The following is a 22804-nucleotide window of genomic DNA, read 5'->3' on the forward strand; positions in this document are numbered from 1 at the left end:
GTTCAAGATCAGCCTGACCTACATGGCAAAATCCTATCTAAAAAAAATTTTGGGTGCTGGGTATTTTGTCTCAGTATTATAAACAGGTAAGTTAGGTAAAAATATAGGCAGTCAGACAGGGCTAGGCCCTTGAGGGAGTCAGAAGATGAGAACACATTACAACTGTGGCTGGAGGAGCATCTGTCAAAGGGCAGGCCTCAAGATAAAGATGGAATGACCAGGCCTCCGTGCCTTCCTGAGGGATAAGTAATACATTGGATTATACTATAATTGTTATCACCAGGTCCAATAAAGTCTAGCTAGAAATTGGTCACCCAAGTGGGTGACCAGGACCTCCTGATCCAACCTTTCCTAAAAAGATCCTTGTTCTTTTCATGTACACTTGGTACATGACCTGCTTCCTCATTGGAACAACATTACCTAAGCCACTATACTTGCAATTTTATTGGTTGATTATAGTTTTGACCCACATTGTACCCACTTTGTGATTTTGCTTTATAGAACTTCCTTTGAGAAGTGGGCTCATTGGCAACCCACTTTCAGGTCTCCTCCTGTCTCTCAGGAGCTATTTCTCTCAATAAATTTTTCCTACTCTTAACCTCCGTTGATCCTTAGAATTCATTTTTAGTTTCAGGGAACACAAGCTTAGGCTTATCTGACATCTAGCAGGCTGGGAATTATATTATTTCTCCTATATCATTAGCAACAAGAAAAGTGAGACAATGACTATTGCTACATAACATTTTCTTGAGAAGTAAAACAATTTAAACTTTTAAATAAAAGAATCCCCTTATAGTGCTATATTCACATCATCTCAATGGTCAACTGACTCTGATTCCCAAGAATCTGCAAGAGCCTAACAAACTTTAAAATTTCAGTTATATTCCTTTCATGCTCTTTAATCTTGTCTGGTTTTTTTTTTGGTACCGGGGATCGAACTCGGGTCCTCGAGTTTGCGCAGCAGACAGCGAAACCACTGAGCTAAATCCCTGGCCTTGTCTTTGTTTTTTGAGACAGGGTTTCACCATGTAGTTCAGGTTGGCCTCAAACTCACCCTCCTGCCTCTGCCTCCCAGGTGGTAGGATTACAGGCATGCAGCATCATGCCCTGCTAATCTATATAACCTTTGGGAAACTGAATTTTTCCTAAAGTCAAATACCTATAATATGATTCTCATGGCCCAACACAAGCAAAATGCATGTTAGCAGTGGACATCTGTTATCTTTCAAAACATTTCTTTGAAGCATGTGAACAAAACAGCTTTTGGGTTTATGCTTTCTTAGTTATTGATCACTGTTTTTAAAAATTTTTTGGTGGGCCAGGGATTTAAGCTCAGTGGTTTTGTCGCCTGCTGCTCAAGTGCAAGGACCCAAGTTTGATCCCCGGTACCCAAAAAATAAATAAATAAAATAAATAAAAATGAAAACTTTTTGGTGCCATCTAAATAATATAGAAACATAAGTGCACACAAAGGCCATAACATAGAACTCACACATTCATGCCAACACACATAAAACAAAGTTACACTCTTACCATGGTTTTCCTTTTTACAGTCCTAACTAAGCATCACTTAATCCTAAATTTGCCCATGTGAGGCAGGATTCCAGGTTGTAGCAAGGTTAGAAATATACATCTCTAAGGAGATTGCTTGTCTCATTATTCTGAATTTGAATTTTCCGAAGCTTTTTTTTTTGCCTTAACTTATTAGAAGTCTCAGCCAATTGAAAAGCTCTTACTTGAGATTTTAAGACATTTTGCACTGTGCTTAAATTTAGATGTAGCTGGTCAGAAGTTTACACATCTTATCCTGACTCTATAGCTCAAGGCCTCTAGTACAAAAAAAGAAACCAGTTGAGGAACAATATTCTCCCCACCAAGAAAAACACAAAGGCAAACCATCCATAGTCAAATTTCTCCATTTCTCTAGTTAAAAAATGGAGGTGGCAGGCAACAAAAAACAATTTTCAGCAAACAAGTTTTGACAAATATTTTTAAACACAATGGGGTTAAGAGGACTGTTACCTAAAATGAAGGAAAATGTAAACCCCAATAAATTCACTGACTTTAGTCAAGTAGCTGCATGGTCAGCAGGTACAGAAGGCTCTTGCTTGTATCTGTCCCTAATCCAGAAAATCATCTCAGCCAAAGTTATTTCAAGGAAGGGCTGGAGACTTAGCTCAGTGGTTCCGCTGCCTGCCTCCCAAGTACAAGGTACCGAGTTCAATCCTTGGTACAAAAAAAACAAAACAAAACAAAAAAAAAAACCACACGGGCTGGGGATTTAGCTCAGTGGTTCCGGTGCCTGCCTTGGAAGCGCAAGGTCTTGAATTTGATCCCCAGTACCAAAAAACAATGGCTTCCAAAGAATCTTAAATCAGAGTGTGCTTTCACTTTCACAGGCCATGGTGTGTCATGATAAAAATCACCTTTTTCTTTGTTTATTTTTTTTCTGGAACTGGGAATCAAACTCAGGACCTTGTGCTTTCCAGGCAGGCGTGGCACCACTGAGCTACATCCTCAGCCCTTAAATCACCTTTTTCTAAGTCACAAGTAACTAAACCTTTCCTACAGAGCTGCAAAGCAGCTGAGTTTACCGAAGTGCTCCTCAGAAGCACCAGTGGTTTTTTGTTTTTGTTTTTTTTTAATTGATATTACCAATTTTATTTGTTCGGCCAGGTCAAGTATGGATTACACTTTCTTTTTAAGCAAGCCGGAAACTTCTGGTGGATGGACAAAATGAACGATTTATTTTTGATGCCTAGTAAAGGGCTACCTGTGTAACAGATGCTGAGCCTGTGGAAAAGGCAAGTTTAAAGGTAGGGAAAGTTTAAAGGTACGGTTCAAGGTGAATATGCAATTTTAAATCAAAGTCTGGAAATTAAAAACCAAAGGTAAACTTATGACTGATAAAGTTAAGACATGTGGAGGAACTAATTGTATTAAGATGGGGCTGCTTTCAAAGTTCTGTGGTCACCTTTTTCTGGTTAATGTTTAAGTTGTTTTAATAAAGATATACGTCACTCCCAGAGTACTCTCCAGTGACCTCTGTATGCAGAGGTCCAATTTGACAACAGCAGATGTGGACTCTGTGCCTGCCTCCTTTATTGTACAAGATTGCAAAGTCCTAATATCTGCACGCTGAGAAATTATTTTATTGCCAATCTAATATGACTCAGACCTCCAGAACTCAACAGTCCCCAGCACTGAAATTTTTTAAATGTGGCATCTGATCTCTCTGAATGTGTAAAGTTATAAAAAACAGCAACTGGACTGGGTATTTCGCTCAGTGGTTTCACTACCTGCTGCACAAGCGCAAGGACCCGAGTTCGATCCCCAGTACCAAAAAAAAAAAAAAAAAGAAAAAGAAAAAAATAGGAACCGTGAGCGTGCACTGGAAGTGGCCACCAGCGATATCTTTAGCCTCTTAAAACCTCTCAATCCAAATTTTTTGTGGACAGATGGTTCCAAAACCTTGGGCTACATGATGGCTCACAAAGAAGCCTCAGAACAAAGCTCCAAATGGCTTCATCATTCTAGATGGCAATGAAACCTGCTGCCCATCCTAGAATAAAGGGGGTCAGAAGCAGAAAAAGATAAAAGAAACAAAACCAAACAAAAGTATATCAAAACAAACCAAAACAAAGGTTGGGAATTTTTTCTACCTCTGAATCTCTTCTCGCCCCCATCAGGGCCCCCAAATGACCTGCAACAGGTCCACATGGCCGCAGATGGTGAAGGCCCTCACCTCACCAGAACACCACTACCACCGACCAGAGTCTGCACATTCACTTCACACTTTTAGCCATCTTTAATCTTTAGTTCACTGTCCCCTTTCCAGCCCAAAGGAAACTGGGCTGTAGACCTCCTGGGGTCAGCATCTGCATATTCTGTACTTTCACCTGGGCTGGGGAGTGTGGGGGAAGCTGCTTATGTCACTTGTCTCTAAAGGGAAAGAAACCAACTTTTAAGGGCTGGAAATGGAGCTCAGTAGTGAGTGCTTACCTAGAATGCACGAAGCCCTGGATTCAATCCTCAGTACAGGAAAATTTTTAAAGAAAGAAAGAAACTAACTTTTCAAGTTCCATTTTGGAATGCTGGTTACACAGCCACTGTAAGAAGCCCCCTAATAAGGCAACGCACAGCTTGAACAGTGGAGTAAAAGTCCCCAGCACCTGGTGGCACCCTGGGGTGGGGTCATCCCTTAGACCCCAGAACTATGGAGCCTCTGGATGCAACTTCAGCCTTCGAGACTCCAATGCTCAGTCTGCAGTGCCTCAAGGGTGAGGATGCCATGGCTCTGGGCCTCACATCTTCACTCAGAGTGACAAAAGGCAGACTCAGTATTCTGTTTTTTGGTACAGGGGATCAAACTGGGGACCTTGCACTTTTGAAGCAGGTGCTGGAACCACTGGGCTAAATCCCCAGCCCCTGTATTCTGGAGTTTTAGGGTTTAAATTGTCCCTGGCAGGTCTTGGATTTACACAGGACCAGTTACTCCTCTCTTCTTAACTACTTCTCCCTTTTGGAATGATGGGAACCTCTCCCACCTCTGTAGAGCAGGAGTAGATAACTTGTTCAATGGGACATTCCCAACTTAAGAGGAATCTGCCTTGGAAGGAACTGGCTTGAGCCTCCTCACCCTTATCTGACTTACAGGAGACTCTAGACTTGGACTTCTGGATCCAATTAACATGCTGAGGGTCTGGGGCGGGGTAACTGCAGTCTTCCTGTGAGAAGGACATGCACAGGGCTGGGGTGGGCTGCTCTAGTTTGAATGAGTCCTTCATGTATTCATGAGTTAGGAATGATCCTCACTGCTCTGTGCTGAGAGGTATGGCATTTAAGAGGTGATCAGGTCAACTCGTTATCACCCGAGTGGGCTCATAAAAGGGTGGTTCTGTCCCAGCCTCTTGCCCATCCACTTCCCCATGGGATGATGCAGCCCCTCCATCTTGGATTCCCGGCCTCCAGAGCTATAAACCAAACAAACTGCTCAGCCTGGATGATTCAGTCTGTGGCACTATACTAGTTTCGCTCCACCCCGACTGCCTGGATGATCCCACTCCTGTGTCCACCTCAAATGGCCTCTTCCCTATGATGTTTTTTTCAGATATTTCTAAATAACTTGTATTTTCCAGGCCTGGTGGAGCACACCTGTAATCCTAGCACTCAGGAGGCTGAGGCAGGAGGATCACATGAGTTCTGAATTCAAGGCCAAAGTGGGGTACACAGCAAATTCAAGGCCAGCCTGAACTGCACAGCAAGACTCTGTCTCAAAAAATAAATAAATAAGGGGCCAGAGATTTAGCTCAGTGGTTCTGGCATCTGCCTTGCAAGCACAAGGTCCCGAGTTTGATCCCCAGTACCAAAAAAAATGGGCCTGGGGATGTAGCTCAGTGTGAAGACCCTGGGTTTCACACCCAGTACTGCAAAATAAGTAAATAAAAATAGTTTATACCTTGAGTATAATATAGATAGTACATCTGGGGCTTTGGGACCACAACCCTCCACTCACCTGAACCTAGGCAATACCCCAGGCCCAACCTCCCTGACCTCTGTCCTAAAGCCTACTACCTACAGGCAGAGATAAGAAAAAGACCTGAGTCCACCTTGGAAAATTCTGAAATCCCAAACCAGAACACATGCATGCCAAATTCTCCAGCATGATCTACTGCAGTGAGGGCGAACCTTTTGGAACTTTCAATGATACAAACAGCCCACTGTAGGGCTGAGGATTTAGCTCAGTGGTTTCGCCGCCTACTGAGCAAGCGCAAAGACCCGAGTTCAATCCCGGGTACCGAAAAACAAACAAACAGCCCACTGCAGCACTCGTGGCACAGGTGTGCCACCACTGGTCTACAGTAACCTTTCTTCACATGGAGCTCATTGAAGGCTCATGCATATGGACTGCATCACACTCATCCAATTATAACAGAGTGAATTATGGGAAGGGACATGTTCAGTAAACAAGATGACATGACTCAGCGCCCTGTCAATCGTGTTGTCAGTCATGGTCTGGAGGACCCCATGAGAACCACCCTAGACCCGGTGCAACATTTTAAAGCCCTAAACTCTATGCCTTCAGGGCTCATCCCATTTCCTTTCCACCACTGTGAGCCTGAGCATACTGTCGTATACATCACACTTTACTTCTGCTTCTTTATGTCGAATGCCACATGCAATTCTTGCTCCCTCGGGCACAAGAACCTAGAAACTTGTCCAGGAGAGAACCCATCAGCCATGGTAACAATTCCAGAACTTCACAGATGATATAATTTTGTGCTATGTAGTTACTGGTTTTTATGTCTTGCCCACTGTTCTATGACCTCTGCCACTGGAGACTGACTTATACAGAGAGTCAATCAGACTATAGTGACACCTCGGTTGTCAAGCTCAATTCATTCCAAATTCGTGTTTGAACACGGAAAAGTTCCAGAACTGAACATATTTTTCCCATAAGAAATATGGGAAAATCAAATTATTGGTTCCAAGGCCCAAAATTACTTTAAATTCATTTTTCCAGGACTTTAACAAATTTCATGATTTCTTTCTTTAACTCTACCATGGTTGTGTTTTCCTCTTAGTTTTACTGCCGGTATCACTAACTTTCTTTGGAACCATGGTTGCAATATTTTGCATGCACACACACACACACACACACACACACACACACACAGCACAATGATGAATATCTGAACACAATAACAAAAGCACTACGTGTTGTCTGGGCGAGAGCGGTGCTTAGACTAGTGTTGCCCCTTTGTGCACGCAGTAAGATGCAATGAATGACTCACTCTTGGCCCGTACAGGTTTTTTCAAGTCAGATTTTTGGTTCGACTATTGAGCAAAGCTACAAAGACTGAGCTGAGTTTTTCCAAACTTTGTTATTCTAGTCATGAAAGTTTGAGCTTAGAGCCATTTGAAACGGAGGTGTAACTGTACCGGGAAATAAAAAATGCTTTATCACAGATGTAATTTTATGTTATAAAATTGTATGCTTTTATATCTTTCCCATTAGGCTATGACCTCTGGTCAGGGGATTATTTTTAAATCTCCAGATTCTAGTATAGGATCTAGAAGGTAGCACTATTTTATAAATAGTAAAGATAAATTACATCTCTTGGTAATAGCTGAAATATATGGCATATTTGTTCCACCCTGACCTTCAGGCCCTCTGCCTCTAGTAACACCATCCCAGGAAGGAGCATCTCCCTGGACTCTGAGTAACTAGAAAGTCCCCCACTGCCCTTGGGTGCATCGAGGGAAGTGGGGCTCCTAGTACACCTGAGTGCATCAATCTGAGTCCCCCAGGAGGCTTCCATCTGTACCACTCTTCTGTGTAAGTGCCTCTGCGGGCTCGTCAGCTCACCCATGGATGTGCACAGATGTGCATCCTACAGGGATGTGCACGGCCAGCACTGCACTCCCTCAGGGTCTTTGTACTTTCTGCTCCCTCAGCCCGGAATGCTTTTCCTTTAGACCCAGGTGGGGATACTATTCATCTAGCTCTTCACACCCTTCCTCCACCTCCCAGCAGCATTCCCCCCACACCCAATACTGCAAACTGCCCTCCCTTGGTGGAAAAGATCTGACTGTGGTTTTGCCCCCACTGTGACACCAATGTCTAGAATGATGCCAGGCACATGGTCAGCTCTAAACAAAACTTTGCTGAATTCACAATGGATCTATTCATCAGAGAGGCCTTGTCAGAGTACAGGTGGACAAGGGTAGAAGCAGCAGCAGCAACTGGTGAGGTTCCTCAGCATCTCTGGTGCAGCCCCGCCAGACACTGCCAGGACAAGGTGGCCTCACCCCACCAAGGTGTGGAGCAATCGTGCCTGTGGGAAGGGGTGCTGCCTTCTCCCAGGCTCCTTACACAGTGGAGGGTGTGGTAACTGACCAGATGCCTGGAGGCCACCAGTGGGAGGGTGGGGTGTCTCTAAAGCCATCCAAGCTCTGAGCAGATGGAGCCAATTTCTCACTGCAGCCACAAGGCTCTCTCTGTTCTCACCCTCGTGCTCCACAGGCCCTCCAAGGGCCCTGACTGGACCCTCCCGCAGAGAATTGCTGCATCACCCGCTCATCAGCGACCAGTCACAAGACCCACCAAGGCATCTGAAAGTCATGCTTCTGCGCCTGCCTGCAGTGGCAGACACTTTGAATTCCATTCTCAGGGTTAGGAAACAAGCCTATGTGGGGCAGGGTGGGAGTCAGGAGAACAGGCCAGGCCCAGGACAAGTAGAGGGGAATCTGGTGCCCACTTGGATCTGCCCCAGGTCCCTCCTAACACCTCCCATCCAGAAGTGATGCAGTCACCCCAAGGATCTGGGACTACAGGCATTGGAGTCTGGGGCTGGTACACAGCTGGCCACTACCTTGGCCAGACCCTCCCTCCTCTGCTGCCAGATGCCTCCTCTGAAAACTGGACTGCACCAGCCAGCCCTGCCCCAGCCCACCTAATGACCCCTACCCCAAGTGACTGACAAATGTTTGGAACATGGCTGAGCCACACCGACAAGTGCCATATACAGAAACACACACTGGATTTCAAAGACTTGGTACAAGCAACAGCAAGAACTAAATATCACCTTAATAATTTTTTCTACTGATCACACATTGCAATGATAAGATTTTGGCTATACTGTGTTAAAATAGGAAATTTAATTTCACCTCTAGTTTTTTGAAAATGCTAAATTATAATGTTTTAAAATTAATTTTAGCTGGGCACAGTGGCGCACACCTGTCATCTTAGCAGTCTGGGAGACTGAAGCAGGATCAAAAGTTTAAGCCCAGCCTGGGCAACTTAGTGAGACCCTATTCTCAAAATAAAAAATCAAAAGGAACTGGGGATGCAACTTAGTGTAAAGGGCCCCAGGTTCAACTCCCAGTACTGGGGTGGAAAAAATTAAATTATACACGTGTCTTGCCCTTCTGGCTTCCATTCTATATCTATAGGACAGCACTAGGATAGACAGTCTTAAAGATCTCTCCTAGCTCAGGTTTTCTGTGCCTCAAAGGGAGGGGTGCCCATCCCATGTGCCCACTGAAAGCAGCTGGGTTGGCTGAATAAACTCCATTTACTTCCTATGGTCCACTTCAAAAAGTCTAGACTGGGGTCCGCACTGGCAGGGGAGGAACCTCGGTCATTATGATGCAGATCACCCTGTGTTCCTAAGGTCTTAACACAGCAGAGTTAAGAAGACCTCTTCCTACTGCAGGCGCAACCCCCTACTCCCAGCCCCATTCCACTCCTCCTGGGCCCTAGGGATGGAAGCACAGTTCAAGGTGAGGCTGCCAGCTGGCCTAAGGTCTCCACAACCCTGACTAAACTTCCTCCTGACCCAGGCATCTGGCCCCATTCCCTGAGGGGGGCCACCTCTTGCATGCCTCCCAAAACCTACCTGGGTGGGCAGCCATGTTTGTGGGGTGGACAGGTCAGATGGAACTGATCAGGGCTTTGTCACCTCCTCTGGCCAAGAGCTATGCCCTGGGGAGGGCCTACTGGGACTGACACTTGCCATTGTGCCTTATAAAATATGTGATTTACCATCACTAAGCCTCTGGCTCCTTATCTACAAAATGAAGGCAGAGTTGCGTCACGGTGGTGACAGATAATGTAAGTGGGGCACACGGGAAGTGCTCAGAATAGTAATCAGAAGTACTCCATCCTCAAGAAACACCTGCAGCCCAGAAACTGCTACTGTATGAAATGTGTGTTTGTGTGTGCGTGTGTGTGAATGAAAGTATTCTTAAAAACACTAGCAATCTATCTGTCCCTGACCAAAAATTAAAACTGTGAATCTTACACTATATATAACTATCTCCTGAGCTGAGAAAGTCCCAGATAACCTGGGTCTCATTAGCATTTGCTAAACACGTCCTCCCTCCCCAAAGTAAGGCTTCCAGCTTTCATGTTCACACATGCACACACACACACACACACACACACACACACACACACACACACACTAATTTGAGAATGGGCAGAGTCAGGCATCAGAGCCCAAAATCTCACTTTTGGGTCCTTGTCAGGGAAGAGGATCTGCACTGGTGGTTGGGACCCCGTACCAGACCTCCCTTCTGGCTTTCCCACCTCCTGGCCACAACTTCCTCTGGATTACCCAAATGCCAGGAGCCTCGCTCGTCACACCCACGCCCATCTCTGTCACATCACCCTGCTCATTTCCGTGATGGCAGTTATACCACACTGTTGCAAGTGCCCACCAGACTGTGCCCCAGGAAAACAGGGACTTTCTGCGCTCATAGTGTCTCTAATACCAAATTGAATGCCTGGTACGTGACAGGAAATTGACAAATACCTGAATAAATGGACTTCTAAATTATTATTTGTTCACTTGAGCAAATAAGTAAAACAACTGTGAACAGAAAGTTCATCAATTTCAAATACTACAGACACACCCTTTTTTGGTGTTTTTCAGACATGGTCTCATTAGGTAGTTTACACTCGCCTTGAACTCACTCTGTGGCTCCAGCCGGCCTTGAACTCACAGCAATCCTCCTGCCCCAGCCTCCCAAGTGCTGAGATTACAGGTGTGTGCCCCAATACCTATTGTGGAGCTTTCTCCTAAGCACTGCCCTCTTTAGAACAGACCCTTCTGAAGCTGCTCCTCTACTCAGCAGTGCACTGTGCTCAAGGGTTCAAGCCTTGAACAAGTCACAGACACATATGATCCACAAGTACTTTACTGTATCGGTAACCCCCAAAATTAGAAAAGAACACAATGAAAGAAAGAGAAAAACAAAGGACACAGTTTGATCCAGCAATTCCACTTCTGAGTGGAACTGAAATTAGGATCTTGAAGGGATAATCATATACCCTTGTCCTTAGCAGCATTAGTCCCAAGAGCTGAAATGTGGAAGCAAACCAAGTGTCCACGGAGGGACATGTGGATAAGCAAAATGTGGCATATACATAAAACGGAATAATATTCTACTGTAAAAAACAAAGTCTGACATTTGCTACAAAATGGACAAGCCTCAAGGACATTATGCAAAGTGAAATAAGACAGTCACAGAAAGACAAATACTAGACGATTCAAATCACAGAGACAGTAAAACTGTGGTTGCCAGGGACAGAAAGGGTGGGTAGGGACTCAGGGAGTTGTTTAAGGAGTACAATTTCAATTTTACAAGGTGGAAAGTGTTGTGACGACTGATGGCAGTGACAAAGATAGCTCAGTATGAAGGTACTCAACTGAACTTAAAAACAATCAATCAAGATTAAAATATAATGTTATGGTTGTGTATTTTACCATAATTTTTTAAAATCAGGAGCAAAGGGCCAGGGATTTAACTCAGTGGTTCCACCACCTGCCTCGCCAGCTCAAGGTCCCAAGTTCGATCCCTGGTACCAAAAAAAAAAAAAAAAAAAAATCAGGAGCAGAGCTGGGGCTGCAGCTCCATGGTAGAATGCATACTCAGCATGCACAAGGCCCTGGGTTCAAGCCCCAGCAACCCCAAAAACAACCCTACAAACAAATGATGGACACATATACACAACACAAAAAGATAATTTTGCAGATGAAACCCACACATGTAACAAACATATGAAAAGATACCAGTGAGCAGGAAATGGATACTTTAAACCCAAATGTCATCTCTCACACATTGCTGATGGGAATACAAATTGATATAAAAGCTTAAAAGACCACTTCCCATTATCGAAGAAGCTGAAGATTTATACACTTTACAATCTGTACCCATTTTTGGGTACACTCCAGTGCAACCCTCCCTCCTGTGAGTATACACCATTCAAGGATGTTTACTTAGTGAAATAGCAAAATATGGAGACAAATATCCATCAGTAGAGGGATGGCTAAATAAACTGTGGTGTGTCCACACAACTGAATACTACAGAATCATTGAAATGAAAGAAATTAACCTACATGGATCATTTTGAATACACCTGAAAATGCGGTGTTAAGCTGTTTAAACTGTTATAGGAAGATACATACAGTATGAACTCCCAAAAATACTGTATGTGCACATGTGTAAATTGTGTGTGCTTATGTATATGATAAAAGAATAAAACATAGAAGTACAGCCAATGTTTTGTTTTGTTTTTTGAGACAGGGTCTTGCTATACAGTCCAGGTTGGCCTTGAACTCTATGTATCCCAGGCTGGCCTTAAACTCATGGCAATCCTCCTATCTCAGCCTCACAAGCGCTGATCTCTCTCAGGCACTGAGACTACAGGTGTGTGCCACTATGCCTGGCTTTTGAAATATTTTTATATTGAAAAGAAGCAATAGAGATTTTAAAGAAATATAAATTTAGAGGCCATAAAAGAATAAATGGGACATATCCATATATATAAAATTTGAGAATAAAGGACAACCATCTATGAAAAAATATTTGTAACATACATAGAGCATAACAGACCAGTTAATTCTCTTAGCCTATAATGTAGGCAAATCACAAAGAAAAAAACCAAGAAACCAAATTTAAAAGTAGATCAAGGACATGAATATATAGCTTATCATAAAGAAATGTAAATGGCACACAGGAAGACAGTTACATACATTCAAGAATCCCAGCATGGTTGAGACACCATTTTTGCACTGATTTAAAAGCAAAGTGTAAGAGTCCAGAGGTACACGGTGCTGGCAGAGTGTGGGGAAATGAGGTGCCTCACAGATACATAGTAGAAGTGAAGGTCAACTACATAGGAGGGGATTTGGCAGTACATCATCAACACCCCCTTTCCCCAGGAATTCCCCTGCCAGAGGTTTGTTCTACTGTTATATTATCTATCAAGTCTTCTACATTATCAAGATCTATACCAAGGCATTTTTTTGTGATTCTAGGGATCAAACCTAGAGCTCTGACCATGCTAAGTAAGTGCTCTACCACTGAGCTACACCCTCAGCTCTTTTCTTCTTCTTCACTTTTTGAGACTAGGAATTTGTAATCCTCCTTCCTCAGCGTCCAATGCACCACTACATCCAGCTTCACAGAACTTTTTATAACAGTAAAAGATGGAAACAACTTGAAAATCTTTGCATTTAAATACAACAGAAGGGGCCATGCCTGCCTGGCAAGTGCAAGGTCCTGAGTTTGATCCCTGGTACCAGAAAAAAAAAAAATCAGGGCCAGGGATTTACCTCAGTGGCACCATGCCTGCCTCACAAGCGCAAGGTCCTGAGTTCGATCCCTGTACCAAAACAAAACAAAACACATCAGAGCACAAACAAGGAACACTATTCAGCCAAGGAAAGAAGGGTGCAAATCTATGCTTCTGATAGCAAGTGATCTCTAAAACACACAATTACATTTTAAAAGCCAGGTGGAAAACATTGTTCTGTGTATCTCCAAATGTACTTTTAACAAAAGTGTTATAGGCATACATAGACAAATCTGTACATGAATAATTCATTCAGGAGGGTGTAGGGGAAGAGAAAAGGTGGTTCCCTTTTAGAGGGCAGTCCAGCCCTGGAGGACAGAAGTCTGCAATGGAACTTTAATCATATACGCTTTGCATTGTTTAACCTTTTCCCGTGCATGCCTGCGTGCATGCATGTATGCATATGTGTGTTGAGACAGGGTCTCCCTGTTCCAGAGGGGCCTTGAACTTGCTATATAGCCAAGGCTGGCCTTGTACTCAAGATCCTCTTCCCTTGGCCGCCCAAGCTGTGAGATAACAGGTGTGCACCACCACATCTAGCTGTTTAACTTTCTTAAACCACTGAGCATCATGCAACACACTTTCATTGGAAAACTTGATGAAGAGAATTCTTAGAGGGAAGGTAGAAGCTGGAGTCTCATACACCTGGACCTGAATTCCAGTTCAACAATCAGCTGTGTGCCTGTGGCCATGCCACCTCTCACATCTCAGGCTTTCTCTCAAGCAAACTGGGATAAAAACACAGCACTGCGTTGGAAGGTGGTTGGAAAGGCAGCTCCAAGAATCATTACTGAAGTGGAAGCAGCTGATCTCAGACCAAAAAGCAGGCATCACCTACCTCTCACAGATCTGCCCTTGTCCCTTCTGTGTCCCACACCAAGGACAGGGATCAGAACAGTATATACATAGGGCACCCACAGCTGGCCAGGGTGGAGAGCACAGCTGGTCCCTCCTTCTGCCTGCCAAACCATATGCCCTGTTAGAGTGCTTGTGCCTACATGGGAAGGTTGTTTTCCCTGTTTCCTCCCTCCCTTCCTTCCTCCCTTCCTCCCTCCCTCCCTTTCTTTCACCCTCCTTCTTTCTCTTTCTTTCTTTCTACTGGGGACTGAACTCAGGGCCTTCACAATGAGCTATGTCCACAGCCTTTTCAATTTTTAAATTTTGTTAACAGGTTCTCACTAAGTTGTTAAGTTGCCCAGGCTGGTTTCCAACTTTGGTCTCCCTGCCTCAGCCTCCCAGAGTGCTGGGATTACAGGTGTGCATCACTACACCTGGCCAGAAAAGGTCCCATTTTCTTCACACAAAAGCCCAGTGTGCGATACTACCAACACCATTCACAGCACTTTCCTCCCTCTTCTCCTCTGCAAGGTGAACACAGCCCCATGCAAAGACCTGGGTGTGCGCAGACCCACAAGCAGCCCTGGAGAAGCTGGGGGAACAGTCCACCTGTGTTCATCCATCTATGTGTCACTTCCCCTCGTGCTCACAAGGACACCTTTGTGAAGTGGTTCCTGAGGGACTAACTTCTGCCATCTTCGGTCCAGCTGGACTAATTTCCTGTTTCTAGGGTATCTGGTCATAGCTCTAAAGGAAGGTCACCCAGACAGCTAACCTTGCGGCCCCAGGAGAGCCAGGGGCAACACAACCATCCCTTCACCTGCTCGTCGGGAATAATACCCCTGTTCCAACACTGGGGGGACCCCAGACCCCTCAAAAAAGAGTGAGGCTGGACATAAAGCAGAACTAGAAGCCAACTGGACCTACTGCATGCAATGGACTGCTTTACAAACTGCTACAGTACAGTAAAAACAGTGATGGGCCCACACTGTGGACTTTATACCCACGTAGGAACGGACATGTGACAAACAGAGAAGAGATTATGGGAACCATATAATAATAACAAACAGTATCTCAGGGAAGTGGGATGGAGTGATCAAGAAGTATGGTTTTTTTTTTTAGTGACATTGGACATGGAACCCAGGGCCTTTGCACTGACCTACGTCCTCAGCCACCTCTCTTTATTTTTTTTTTATTTGCAAACAGGTTCTCATTAAGTGACTCAGTTGCCCAGGCTGGGCTCAAACTTGGGATCCTCCTGCCTCAGTCTCCCAGAGTGCTGGGATTATAGGTGCGTGCCACTACACCGAGCCAGGAAGCTCTTTCGTGACCAGATGGTTAGAACCACCTGAGAAGCTGGTTTTGTCCTGAGACTTACATGAAAGGCAGCCACACAAGGACCAGAGGGAGTGGGGACAGAAGGTTGCAGACTGAGAGAAATGGAAAGACCCTATGCTTGTCAGATGTAAGAAACCGGGTCTGATGTGGTCGAAGATGTTGAGGAAGGACCAAAAGTTGTGTGGGGAGGCCACAGGGGCCAGGTGGTGGAGGACACTGTAGGTCACCCCAAGGGTCCTAGAGTGTATTACAGGTTTTGTGAAGGCTCGGGGTGGGGGGTATTAGCAGAGGACTGACACCACTGGGTTATTCTGAGGTTTTTTTTTCCTTCAGTTTCGAAGTGCTGGGGATTGAACCCAGGGCCTTGTGAATGCTAACCCCTGTGCTCTTCCATTAAGCTACATCTCCAGCCCTGGATTAATTTTTTAAAAGTCCTCAAGCAGTTACACAGCTATTGTTCATAACTGAAGTTAAATTTTAAACTGCTTTATGTGGTAGTACTCTTTTATTCCTATGTACAGATGAAGCGTGCCACTTCTTTCTACCTAGGAGGAGCTGAGGGGACCAGAGCCCCAAGGACACCATTCACCTTCTCCATTGCCTAAGAACACAGCCAAGCCTGGGCACTCACTGGCCCTGCGGGGTTGGGGAGGGGGAGGGGTGGCACCTGGGAAGTTACCCTCTGCCTCTCTTTTCTGGTACAGCACCAAGGCCCTAGCCAATTCCACCTGACCTGCTATCCTCTCAGACCACAATCCTCTCAGCCTGGGTCAGACATGGGACCCCGACCCTGACACTGCCTCTCCACTGTCCACAGGCAGTGCCCCTCTCTGAGAAGCCCCTCATCACTCTGCGGGTCATGTGCTCTCCAGGGCAGACAGAGATGCACTTCGGCTCACAAGAAGCCCCTTGTCACCTGAAAATATTATAAGTGGAAACTGTGCTCACTGCCTCTAATCTACCCAGTACCACAGCTTAGCACACCAATCGACTGTAGAGTATCACTGGTTCATCCTTGTGATTTTAGGACTGTTTGGAAGCTGCAGCTTGCTCCCACTGCCTAGTTTCACAAGACAATCCTACTCCATATTGCTAGCCCAGAAAAAGAACAAAAGCCAGAATTCTAAGTACAGTTTCTACTGAATGTGCATTACTTTTGAACTACAGTAAAGTAGAAAAATCCATTGAGCTAGGCATGGTGGTGCACATCTGTAATCCCAGCTGCGGCAAGGGATCAAGGCCACCCTGGCTTACAGGAACAAACAATCCATTGTAAGTTGGGGACAGTCTGTACTCCCAAAGACCCCAAGTGGGGACAGTACAGGGCAATATTCAGTCATGGGACCACAGAGGTGGATAAAATTCCACCTTTGTCCCACCCAGGATCCCATGTCTGGGAGCAGCAGGGCTTCTCAGAAACCCCTCTCCTCTGTTCCCTCCCTAGTCATTCCCCTAGAACTTATACCCGCTCCACCCCTCACCAGAACATCCCACACAGACAAACTGGCCTGTGGCAGCAATGCATTCAGGAAAAAGGAAGTTTCTGGACAATGAAGGGAAGGACCTACCCCTGAATCCCAAGGAGCCCAATAGGGTTAAAGGGGCCAAGTCCGGGGGAAGGGAAAAGGGCCGGAGCAGAAGGGAATGGAGGCCTGTGGGTATGGCTGTGCAGCTCCTAGAAGAGAAGTGAAAACTTAGGCAAGAAAAGCAAGCCTCTACTCTCTGCACCAGCAATGGATAGCCTGGGAATGGAGGTGGTACGCAGATCCCTCCTGAGCGGCCTCACATCCACAGGTCATGCAGGAGAACTGGTCAGCGTCAGCCTCATGCTCACACACACACTCGACCCTCTAAGTAGACCACAAGGGCAGGGGAGAGGTGGCTGGTGCTAGGTGCTGGCCCAAAAGACCCGACCCTGTAGCCCAAGCAGCTCTTTCACGGAGTAGAGCGAGTGGGCCAGACCACCTTCAGCCAGGGCTCACCAATCCAGTTGGGGAGATAACTGAACCCCCACAGCCCCATCACACCTCAGAGCCAGGAGGCGCAGGTGACCCTTCCCAGGCTGACCCTGTCACAGGAATACACTCACCTCACACTCAGGCCCCCACAGCAATAACCTGCACACCCTTCTCAGAGTACACCAGAACACAGTGGCCCCCCCCCACACACCCATGCATGCACTCCTCCCGTCCCTCCCCCTTCTTTGCCCCCACCGCACCCCCACATACAGCATCTGGGCCCTGCTGGGCCCCCTTGGCCAGGGCACTGTCTTCCCCCATGCCTCAGCAGGGCTTCGTGCTGCCCAGTTTCTTTCAGCTCCAGCTCTGGCTGCTGCTGCTTGTTTGTCAGGCTGCAGGTCCCTGGAGCTATGGGCCCGGCAGCCTGGAGCTTCGAAGGAGCAGGCAGTGGTTACACCACCCTCTGGGGGCTTGTCCTGCCGAACCCAGCTCCCAGAAAGAGTCTGATTGGGCGGCACTCAGAGCTACTGAGGAGTGGGCTGTGGGGGCGCTGCAGGAGAGCAAACCAGGGGAAGATGCCCGGCAGAGGCCCTGGACAGGCACCCCAGCCACAGGTGTGGAACTCGGCCTGCAGCCCGTGCTCATGGCCACATACACGGCAGAGACTGCCACCTGTGAAGGGCACTCCCTGCCCTAGTGCCCACAGTAAACTTACCATCTGCCAGGCTTCCCTGCACCTTGCCTTATCAGTGTGAGAGGGGTCGTCCTCTGGGACCACTGAGCACCCAAGCCCTAGATTCCTCAGCCCTCCAGAGCTAGCCCTCCTATGTATGCATACCTGGGCCCAAGCCCTGAGGCTGCACAATTCCAGGATCTTCCCTGCACCCAGACCTAGGGGAGGTGGCCTGAGGGCAGGTCTCAGGTGAGTCAGAGCCTGGAGCCTAAGGATTCCAAAGTCTGGGCTACACTCCATACCCAACTCTCCCCAGAGCAGCAGGTCCTTGGCCCTCCAGAATGCCCCATGGGCAAGGACCCCAAATCTATTCTGGGCACTGTCAATGGTCAAGTCAAGGGACAGAAGTACACCTGCTAGGTGAAAGCCAAGCCCTGGATAAAGTTCGAAGAGCATGGCCGGTCCATCTTTGCACTCTGGGGACCAACCACCACCCTCAGGGCCAATGTGAATATAGAGATCTTCCCAGGGACATCTGGGGCCAGAAAAAGACTCCAAAATCCTGAGGCATGAAGAAGCAGCAAACCCAAGACAATCTGGAAGAGGCCCCATCTGAAGGTAGAAGACAACAGCAACCCTCCAGGCCTCTTCTGAGTATCTGTCTCCCAGGACAGGAGGGAGGGATCAGGCTGTAGCACACAACCAAGCCTGGCCAGTTCACCTGGCCTCGCTGGGCTGTCGGTCCAGCTGTTCCAGAAAGGGAACATTATGTTCCCACTCTGTTTGGACAGCTGCAGGGACAGCAAGTGAGAAGAGAAGGTCCGGATCACAGTGAGGGGTGCAGGGCACAGGGCCACAGGGCATCACCAGGGTGGCCAGGCTTGGAGAGCAGCATGGGAGGTTGCCTGAGGGAGGTGGGAAGGGGCCTTGGGGCTGGCCTGGTGGGGCACAGGGGGTGGGGGTGCTAGTCTGCTCCAGAGCCCTAGAAAGTGGGTGGCCACCGGGGTTCTGGAGGCAGAGCTGGCCTGGAAGCGGGCAACAGAAGCCCAAGGGCAAAGCAGGAAAATGATTCCCTGTATTATGGAATTTGTTCAGTTAAAGGGTGGGATCAAAGACCTGCTCCTTGTGCCCAGCCCCAAACCCTTCCTGGCCTTACTCCCAGACAGGTCCCATGCCCATCTGCAGGACTGGTGGGAAGAGCTCAAGGAGAGGGGGAGAGCATCAAGGCTAAGGTCTGGCTACCAGGAGGCAGGAAGTGAACTGTGAGGCTAAGACCAGTATCTCTCTCCCCTTGTTCCAATCTCTCAACGGTCTCTCACCCTTCTCTCCCCAGGCCCTGTCCCCTTTCTAGCCATCCCACCTTGGTGTCTCCTGGTCTCCATCTCCATCTTCTCTTGCTGCCCTCCCTCCCCCATTATGCAAAGGGCCTGAGAACACACAGAGAGCTTTGTTGTCAAACCAAATCCATACGGAGCAGGAATCGGCCAACGCAGCTGTTCCCCATTCCCTCCGCCTTGGCAGGGTTGCGACTCTGGGCAGGAAGCCCCCATACGCCTCCATTTAGGGAGAAAAGGGACAAACACTGGCCCCAGGGCCCCCAGGCAGCTAAATGGGTGGCCAGGGATCAGTCACCGTTGCATGGGACCACAGCAGGAGACCAGCTGCCCACCCACCCCCACCAGACAGAACAAAGCCACATGCAAAGCCAGGGTCACAGAGACCACAGAAAGGCAAACTCTGGGCTGGGGGATGGCAACACAGTGTCAGGCCCTGAGGGGAGAGGGTGTGAATTCGCACAAGTGCACCCTGTGTTCTGCCCCCACACAGAAACATGCCCACATACTCTCTTGAACACACAGCTCATGTGCACACTCATCCACATGCTTACAGCCACGCACAAACACACAGATGCAGTACATGCATCAGCCCAAGCACAACACGTGTGCTCACCTGGCAGGGGTCTGAGCAGAACCCTCCTCTCTGCTCTGGCCAGCTCTCTCCATCCTAGCAGGTACCTCTGGGGGAAAAAGCTGGAGAGAGGAAGCCGGAGGGCGGAAGTCAGGCCAGGAAGCTCTGCCACCAGCCCTTATTGGGAGACCCTCTGGCCAAGGGTGCACGAGGGTCCACCTACCTGCCCAAGATGTCCAAGGAGGTGAGTAAAGGCCCAGGGAGTGGTGCTGAGGGTCAAAGGACTGAATTTCTGGGCAGCCACAATCCCTTCACCCACCCAACTACCAACAGAGCCATTCTGTTCTAAGAAACCAGAAATGCTGGCATGTGGGGCTCCCTCTGGGCTTCCAGCAGAGGTTCCCCTGAGCATCCCTGGCCTTCAGAGAAACCAACCTAGCCTCCCCCTATGAGGACAACCTGACTGCTGAGGCCTTGGGTGGGAGGGGAGAGAGATGGACAAAGGGAAGGGCAGAAAGAGGAGGCAGAAACCAAGACAGGGATGAATGAAAAGGTGAGGGGGAAACTCAAGGAATACAGAAAAGAACTGAAGAAAAAAGAGAAAGAGGAAAGGACCAGAGAGGGGAGAAGGAAGAGGGGCAGGCTGTCTGGAGAGAAGGGCCCACACTGCCCCAGAGGACAGTCTCCCCTACTCTAGCAGTGTCCCTGCTCTCCCACCCAGAAGACCCGACTTTCTCAGCTGCACACAGCAGGCCCATCTGGTCCGGTGGAACAGGCATTTCCAGACCCTGTCTTAGCCCACCCAGTCCTAGGGCCCTACCATGCCCCTTGCAGGGTTCCAGCCTCGACAATCCCAGACCCGGAGAACAGACGGGTTGCATGAGAATGGTACAGTACCTGTCAGGGTTGGATGTGGGAGGGAGGGGCAGAGAACTGGAGTCACTCCTACGGCTTCCCACAAACCAGACAGGGCTCTGCCTCTTCCCTGCCTGTGACCTTGAACAATTAAGTGACTTTTCTGAGCCTTTGGTCTAGGACTGGCAAAAAAGAAACATAAATGGAACAGCTACTGTGGGCCAGAGTAGTGCTAGGTGCTTGGAGATACAAAAATGAATGAGACAGTCACGGGTCCTGCCCAATCACCCAGGAATTGTCAGCCCACCGCCAAGGTCTCTCCCAGCTGGACAAATGTTTGTCTCATTTGTATATCACAGTCTCTGCAGTGGGGCGGATACTGTTATCTGTACCCCAGTGAACAGATGTGCTGACTGAAAGCCCACCAAGTCCGCAAGCTACCGGAGGGCACACAGCTGGACAGAGAGGAGACAGAAGCACCGACCTGGCCCTCTGCCCTTCTTCCCTTGGCCAAAGGCAGGCACTGTTTAGCCTCTGGGTCCTACCCTGGAGTGCCAGAAGGAGACCAGCCAGCTTTTATAGAGCACTAGGTTCCAGCCCAAGTGTTACATGAAACACCATCTCATTCAGACATGTTCCTTTCCTGGAGGACTAATCAAAGCCAACAAAGGCAGGCAGCTCTGCTCAGTTAAAGTTTTTCAAGGAGGAGAGGATGAGAACCTGCAACCTCTTCCAGGAATACAACTCTTCTGGCTCCACCCCACCACTCCGGCCCTGCCCAGGACCACCTACCCTGGGCTCACCTTGGGCTCCACTGAGCTCAGGCAGCCCAGCGTCCTCTCCAGGCCACAGGAATGAGTGGGGAACACAGAGGGGGTCGGAAAGCCTTCACAGAACAGGGGCTTGGGGCTCGGAGACAGACACTAGCAACACAGAAAGGCCATTACTACAGGTGCCCAAGCCACACGGGGCACAGGCAAGGAGGTGTGGATGCATGTGCCCTGCTACAGGGAAGCTGAGAACACTTACTGGGACCAAATAAAGAAAGCCAAGAAAACTTCTGCTGCAGTTAAAAAAAAAAAAAAAAAAAGGAAATGGAAAGCCAGTACGAAGAAGGAATAAAAGTAGAATTGCTAGCCAGGTATGATGACACACACCTGTAATCCCAGCACTCTAGGAGGCTGAGGCAGGAGGAGTGAATATCTGAGATCAGCCTGGGCAATTGAGCAAAATCTTGTCTCAAAATAAAAATAAAAAGGGCTGGGGATGTAGCTCAGTGGAAGGCCCTGGGCTTAATCCTCAGTACCACACACAAAAAAAGAGAGAACCCTTACTCCACAGATGCCACCCAGGGATGTCTTTCTTGGACCCCAAATATGGAGAAGGCTGACATGGAGACAGGAGGTAGCACTATTAAGGCCAGACAGTTCAGGGGCCTGAAGGTGACTAGAGGGGAGTGACAGGGGCAGAAATGTCATCAGCTGAAGCTGGGCGTGCCCTCTTCAGGGGCAGCCTCCTGCCTGCCCCCTGAGCTCCTGCCTGCCCTCTGCTGTCTGTCACACGGGTCAATGGCAAAAAGGAAGCTCTGTTCTTTTGCCCTCAGAAAAGGAGGAAGCAAGGCTGGGACAGTGTAAAGACAGAAGACCTGAGCTATATTTTCCATTCATTTGTGAAACAAATATTTGTTAAGCACTTATTATTTGCCAGTCATCTTCCAGGCATTAAGAATATAGCAGCTGGGCCGGGCATTTAGCTTAGTGGTTCCACCTCCTGCCTTACAGCCCAAGGACCCGAGTTCAATCCCAGGTACCAAAAAAAAAAAAAAGAATATAGCAGTGAACAAGGCAGACAATTTCCTGGAGCTCACATGAAAATCCTCAAATCTCAGAGAAGAAAATGCCTTAAAAGTGTTCAAACTCATTCCACACCCCAGACACGCTCCAACCGATGCTGGCATCTCCTCCATACTGTCCCTGTCAAGGTCACAACACTCTGCTCGAAGATCTGCAATGACAGGGAACCCTCCCACCCTGCCCCCACATTAAAATGCTCCTGAACTGCAGTGGCACCTTAAGGACCCTGTTGCTATCT

At 47.8% G+C, this 22804-nt stretch overlaps 1 protein-coding gene across 17 annotated transcripts in view; it reads right to left on the bottom strand.

The window, feature by feature from the left end:
• St3gal4 (ST3 beta-galactoside alpha-2,3-sialyltransferase 4) overlaps positions 1 to 22804 on the bottom strand; it is a 50528-nt gene that overhangs the window by 20827 nt on the left and 6897 nt on the right. For 3 of the 17 annotated variants that reach the window (XM_013078827.3, XM_087214250.1, XM_087214255.1), the window contains exon 2: positions 19901 to 19980. The exons of 3 other annotated variants lie outside the window; for them this stretch is intronic. The gene's annotated coding sequence lies outside the window, so the exon portion shown is untranslated. Of the gene's footprint in view, positions 1 to 13124; positions 13175 to 16887; positions 16995 to 19900; positions 22723 to 22804 lie in introns of those variants that run through there. 11 more of the 17 variants (XM_087214252.1, XM_021242788.2, XM_087214251.1 and 8 more) reach the window with 8 other exon arrangements.

The sequence above is a fragment of the Heterocephalus glaber genome, unplaced genomic scaffold (assembly GCF_053883595.1).
Source record: "Heterocephalus glaber isolate CG9 unplaced genomic scaffold, H.glaber_assembly_v1.0 deba00001446, whole genome shotgun sequence".
NCBI lineage: Eukaryota > Metazoa > Chordata > Mammalia > Rodentia > Bathyergidae > Heterocephalus > Heterocephalus glaber.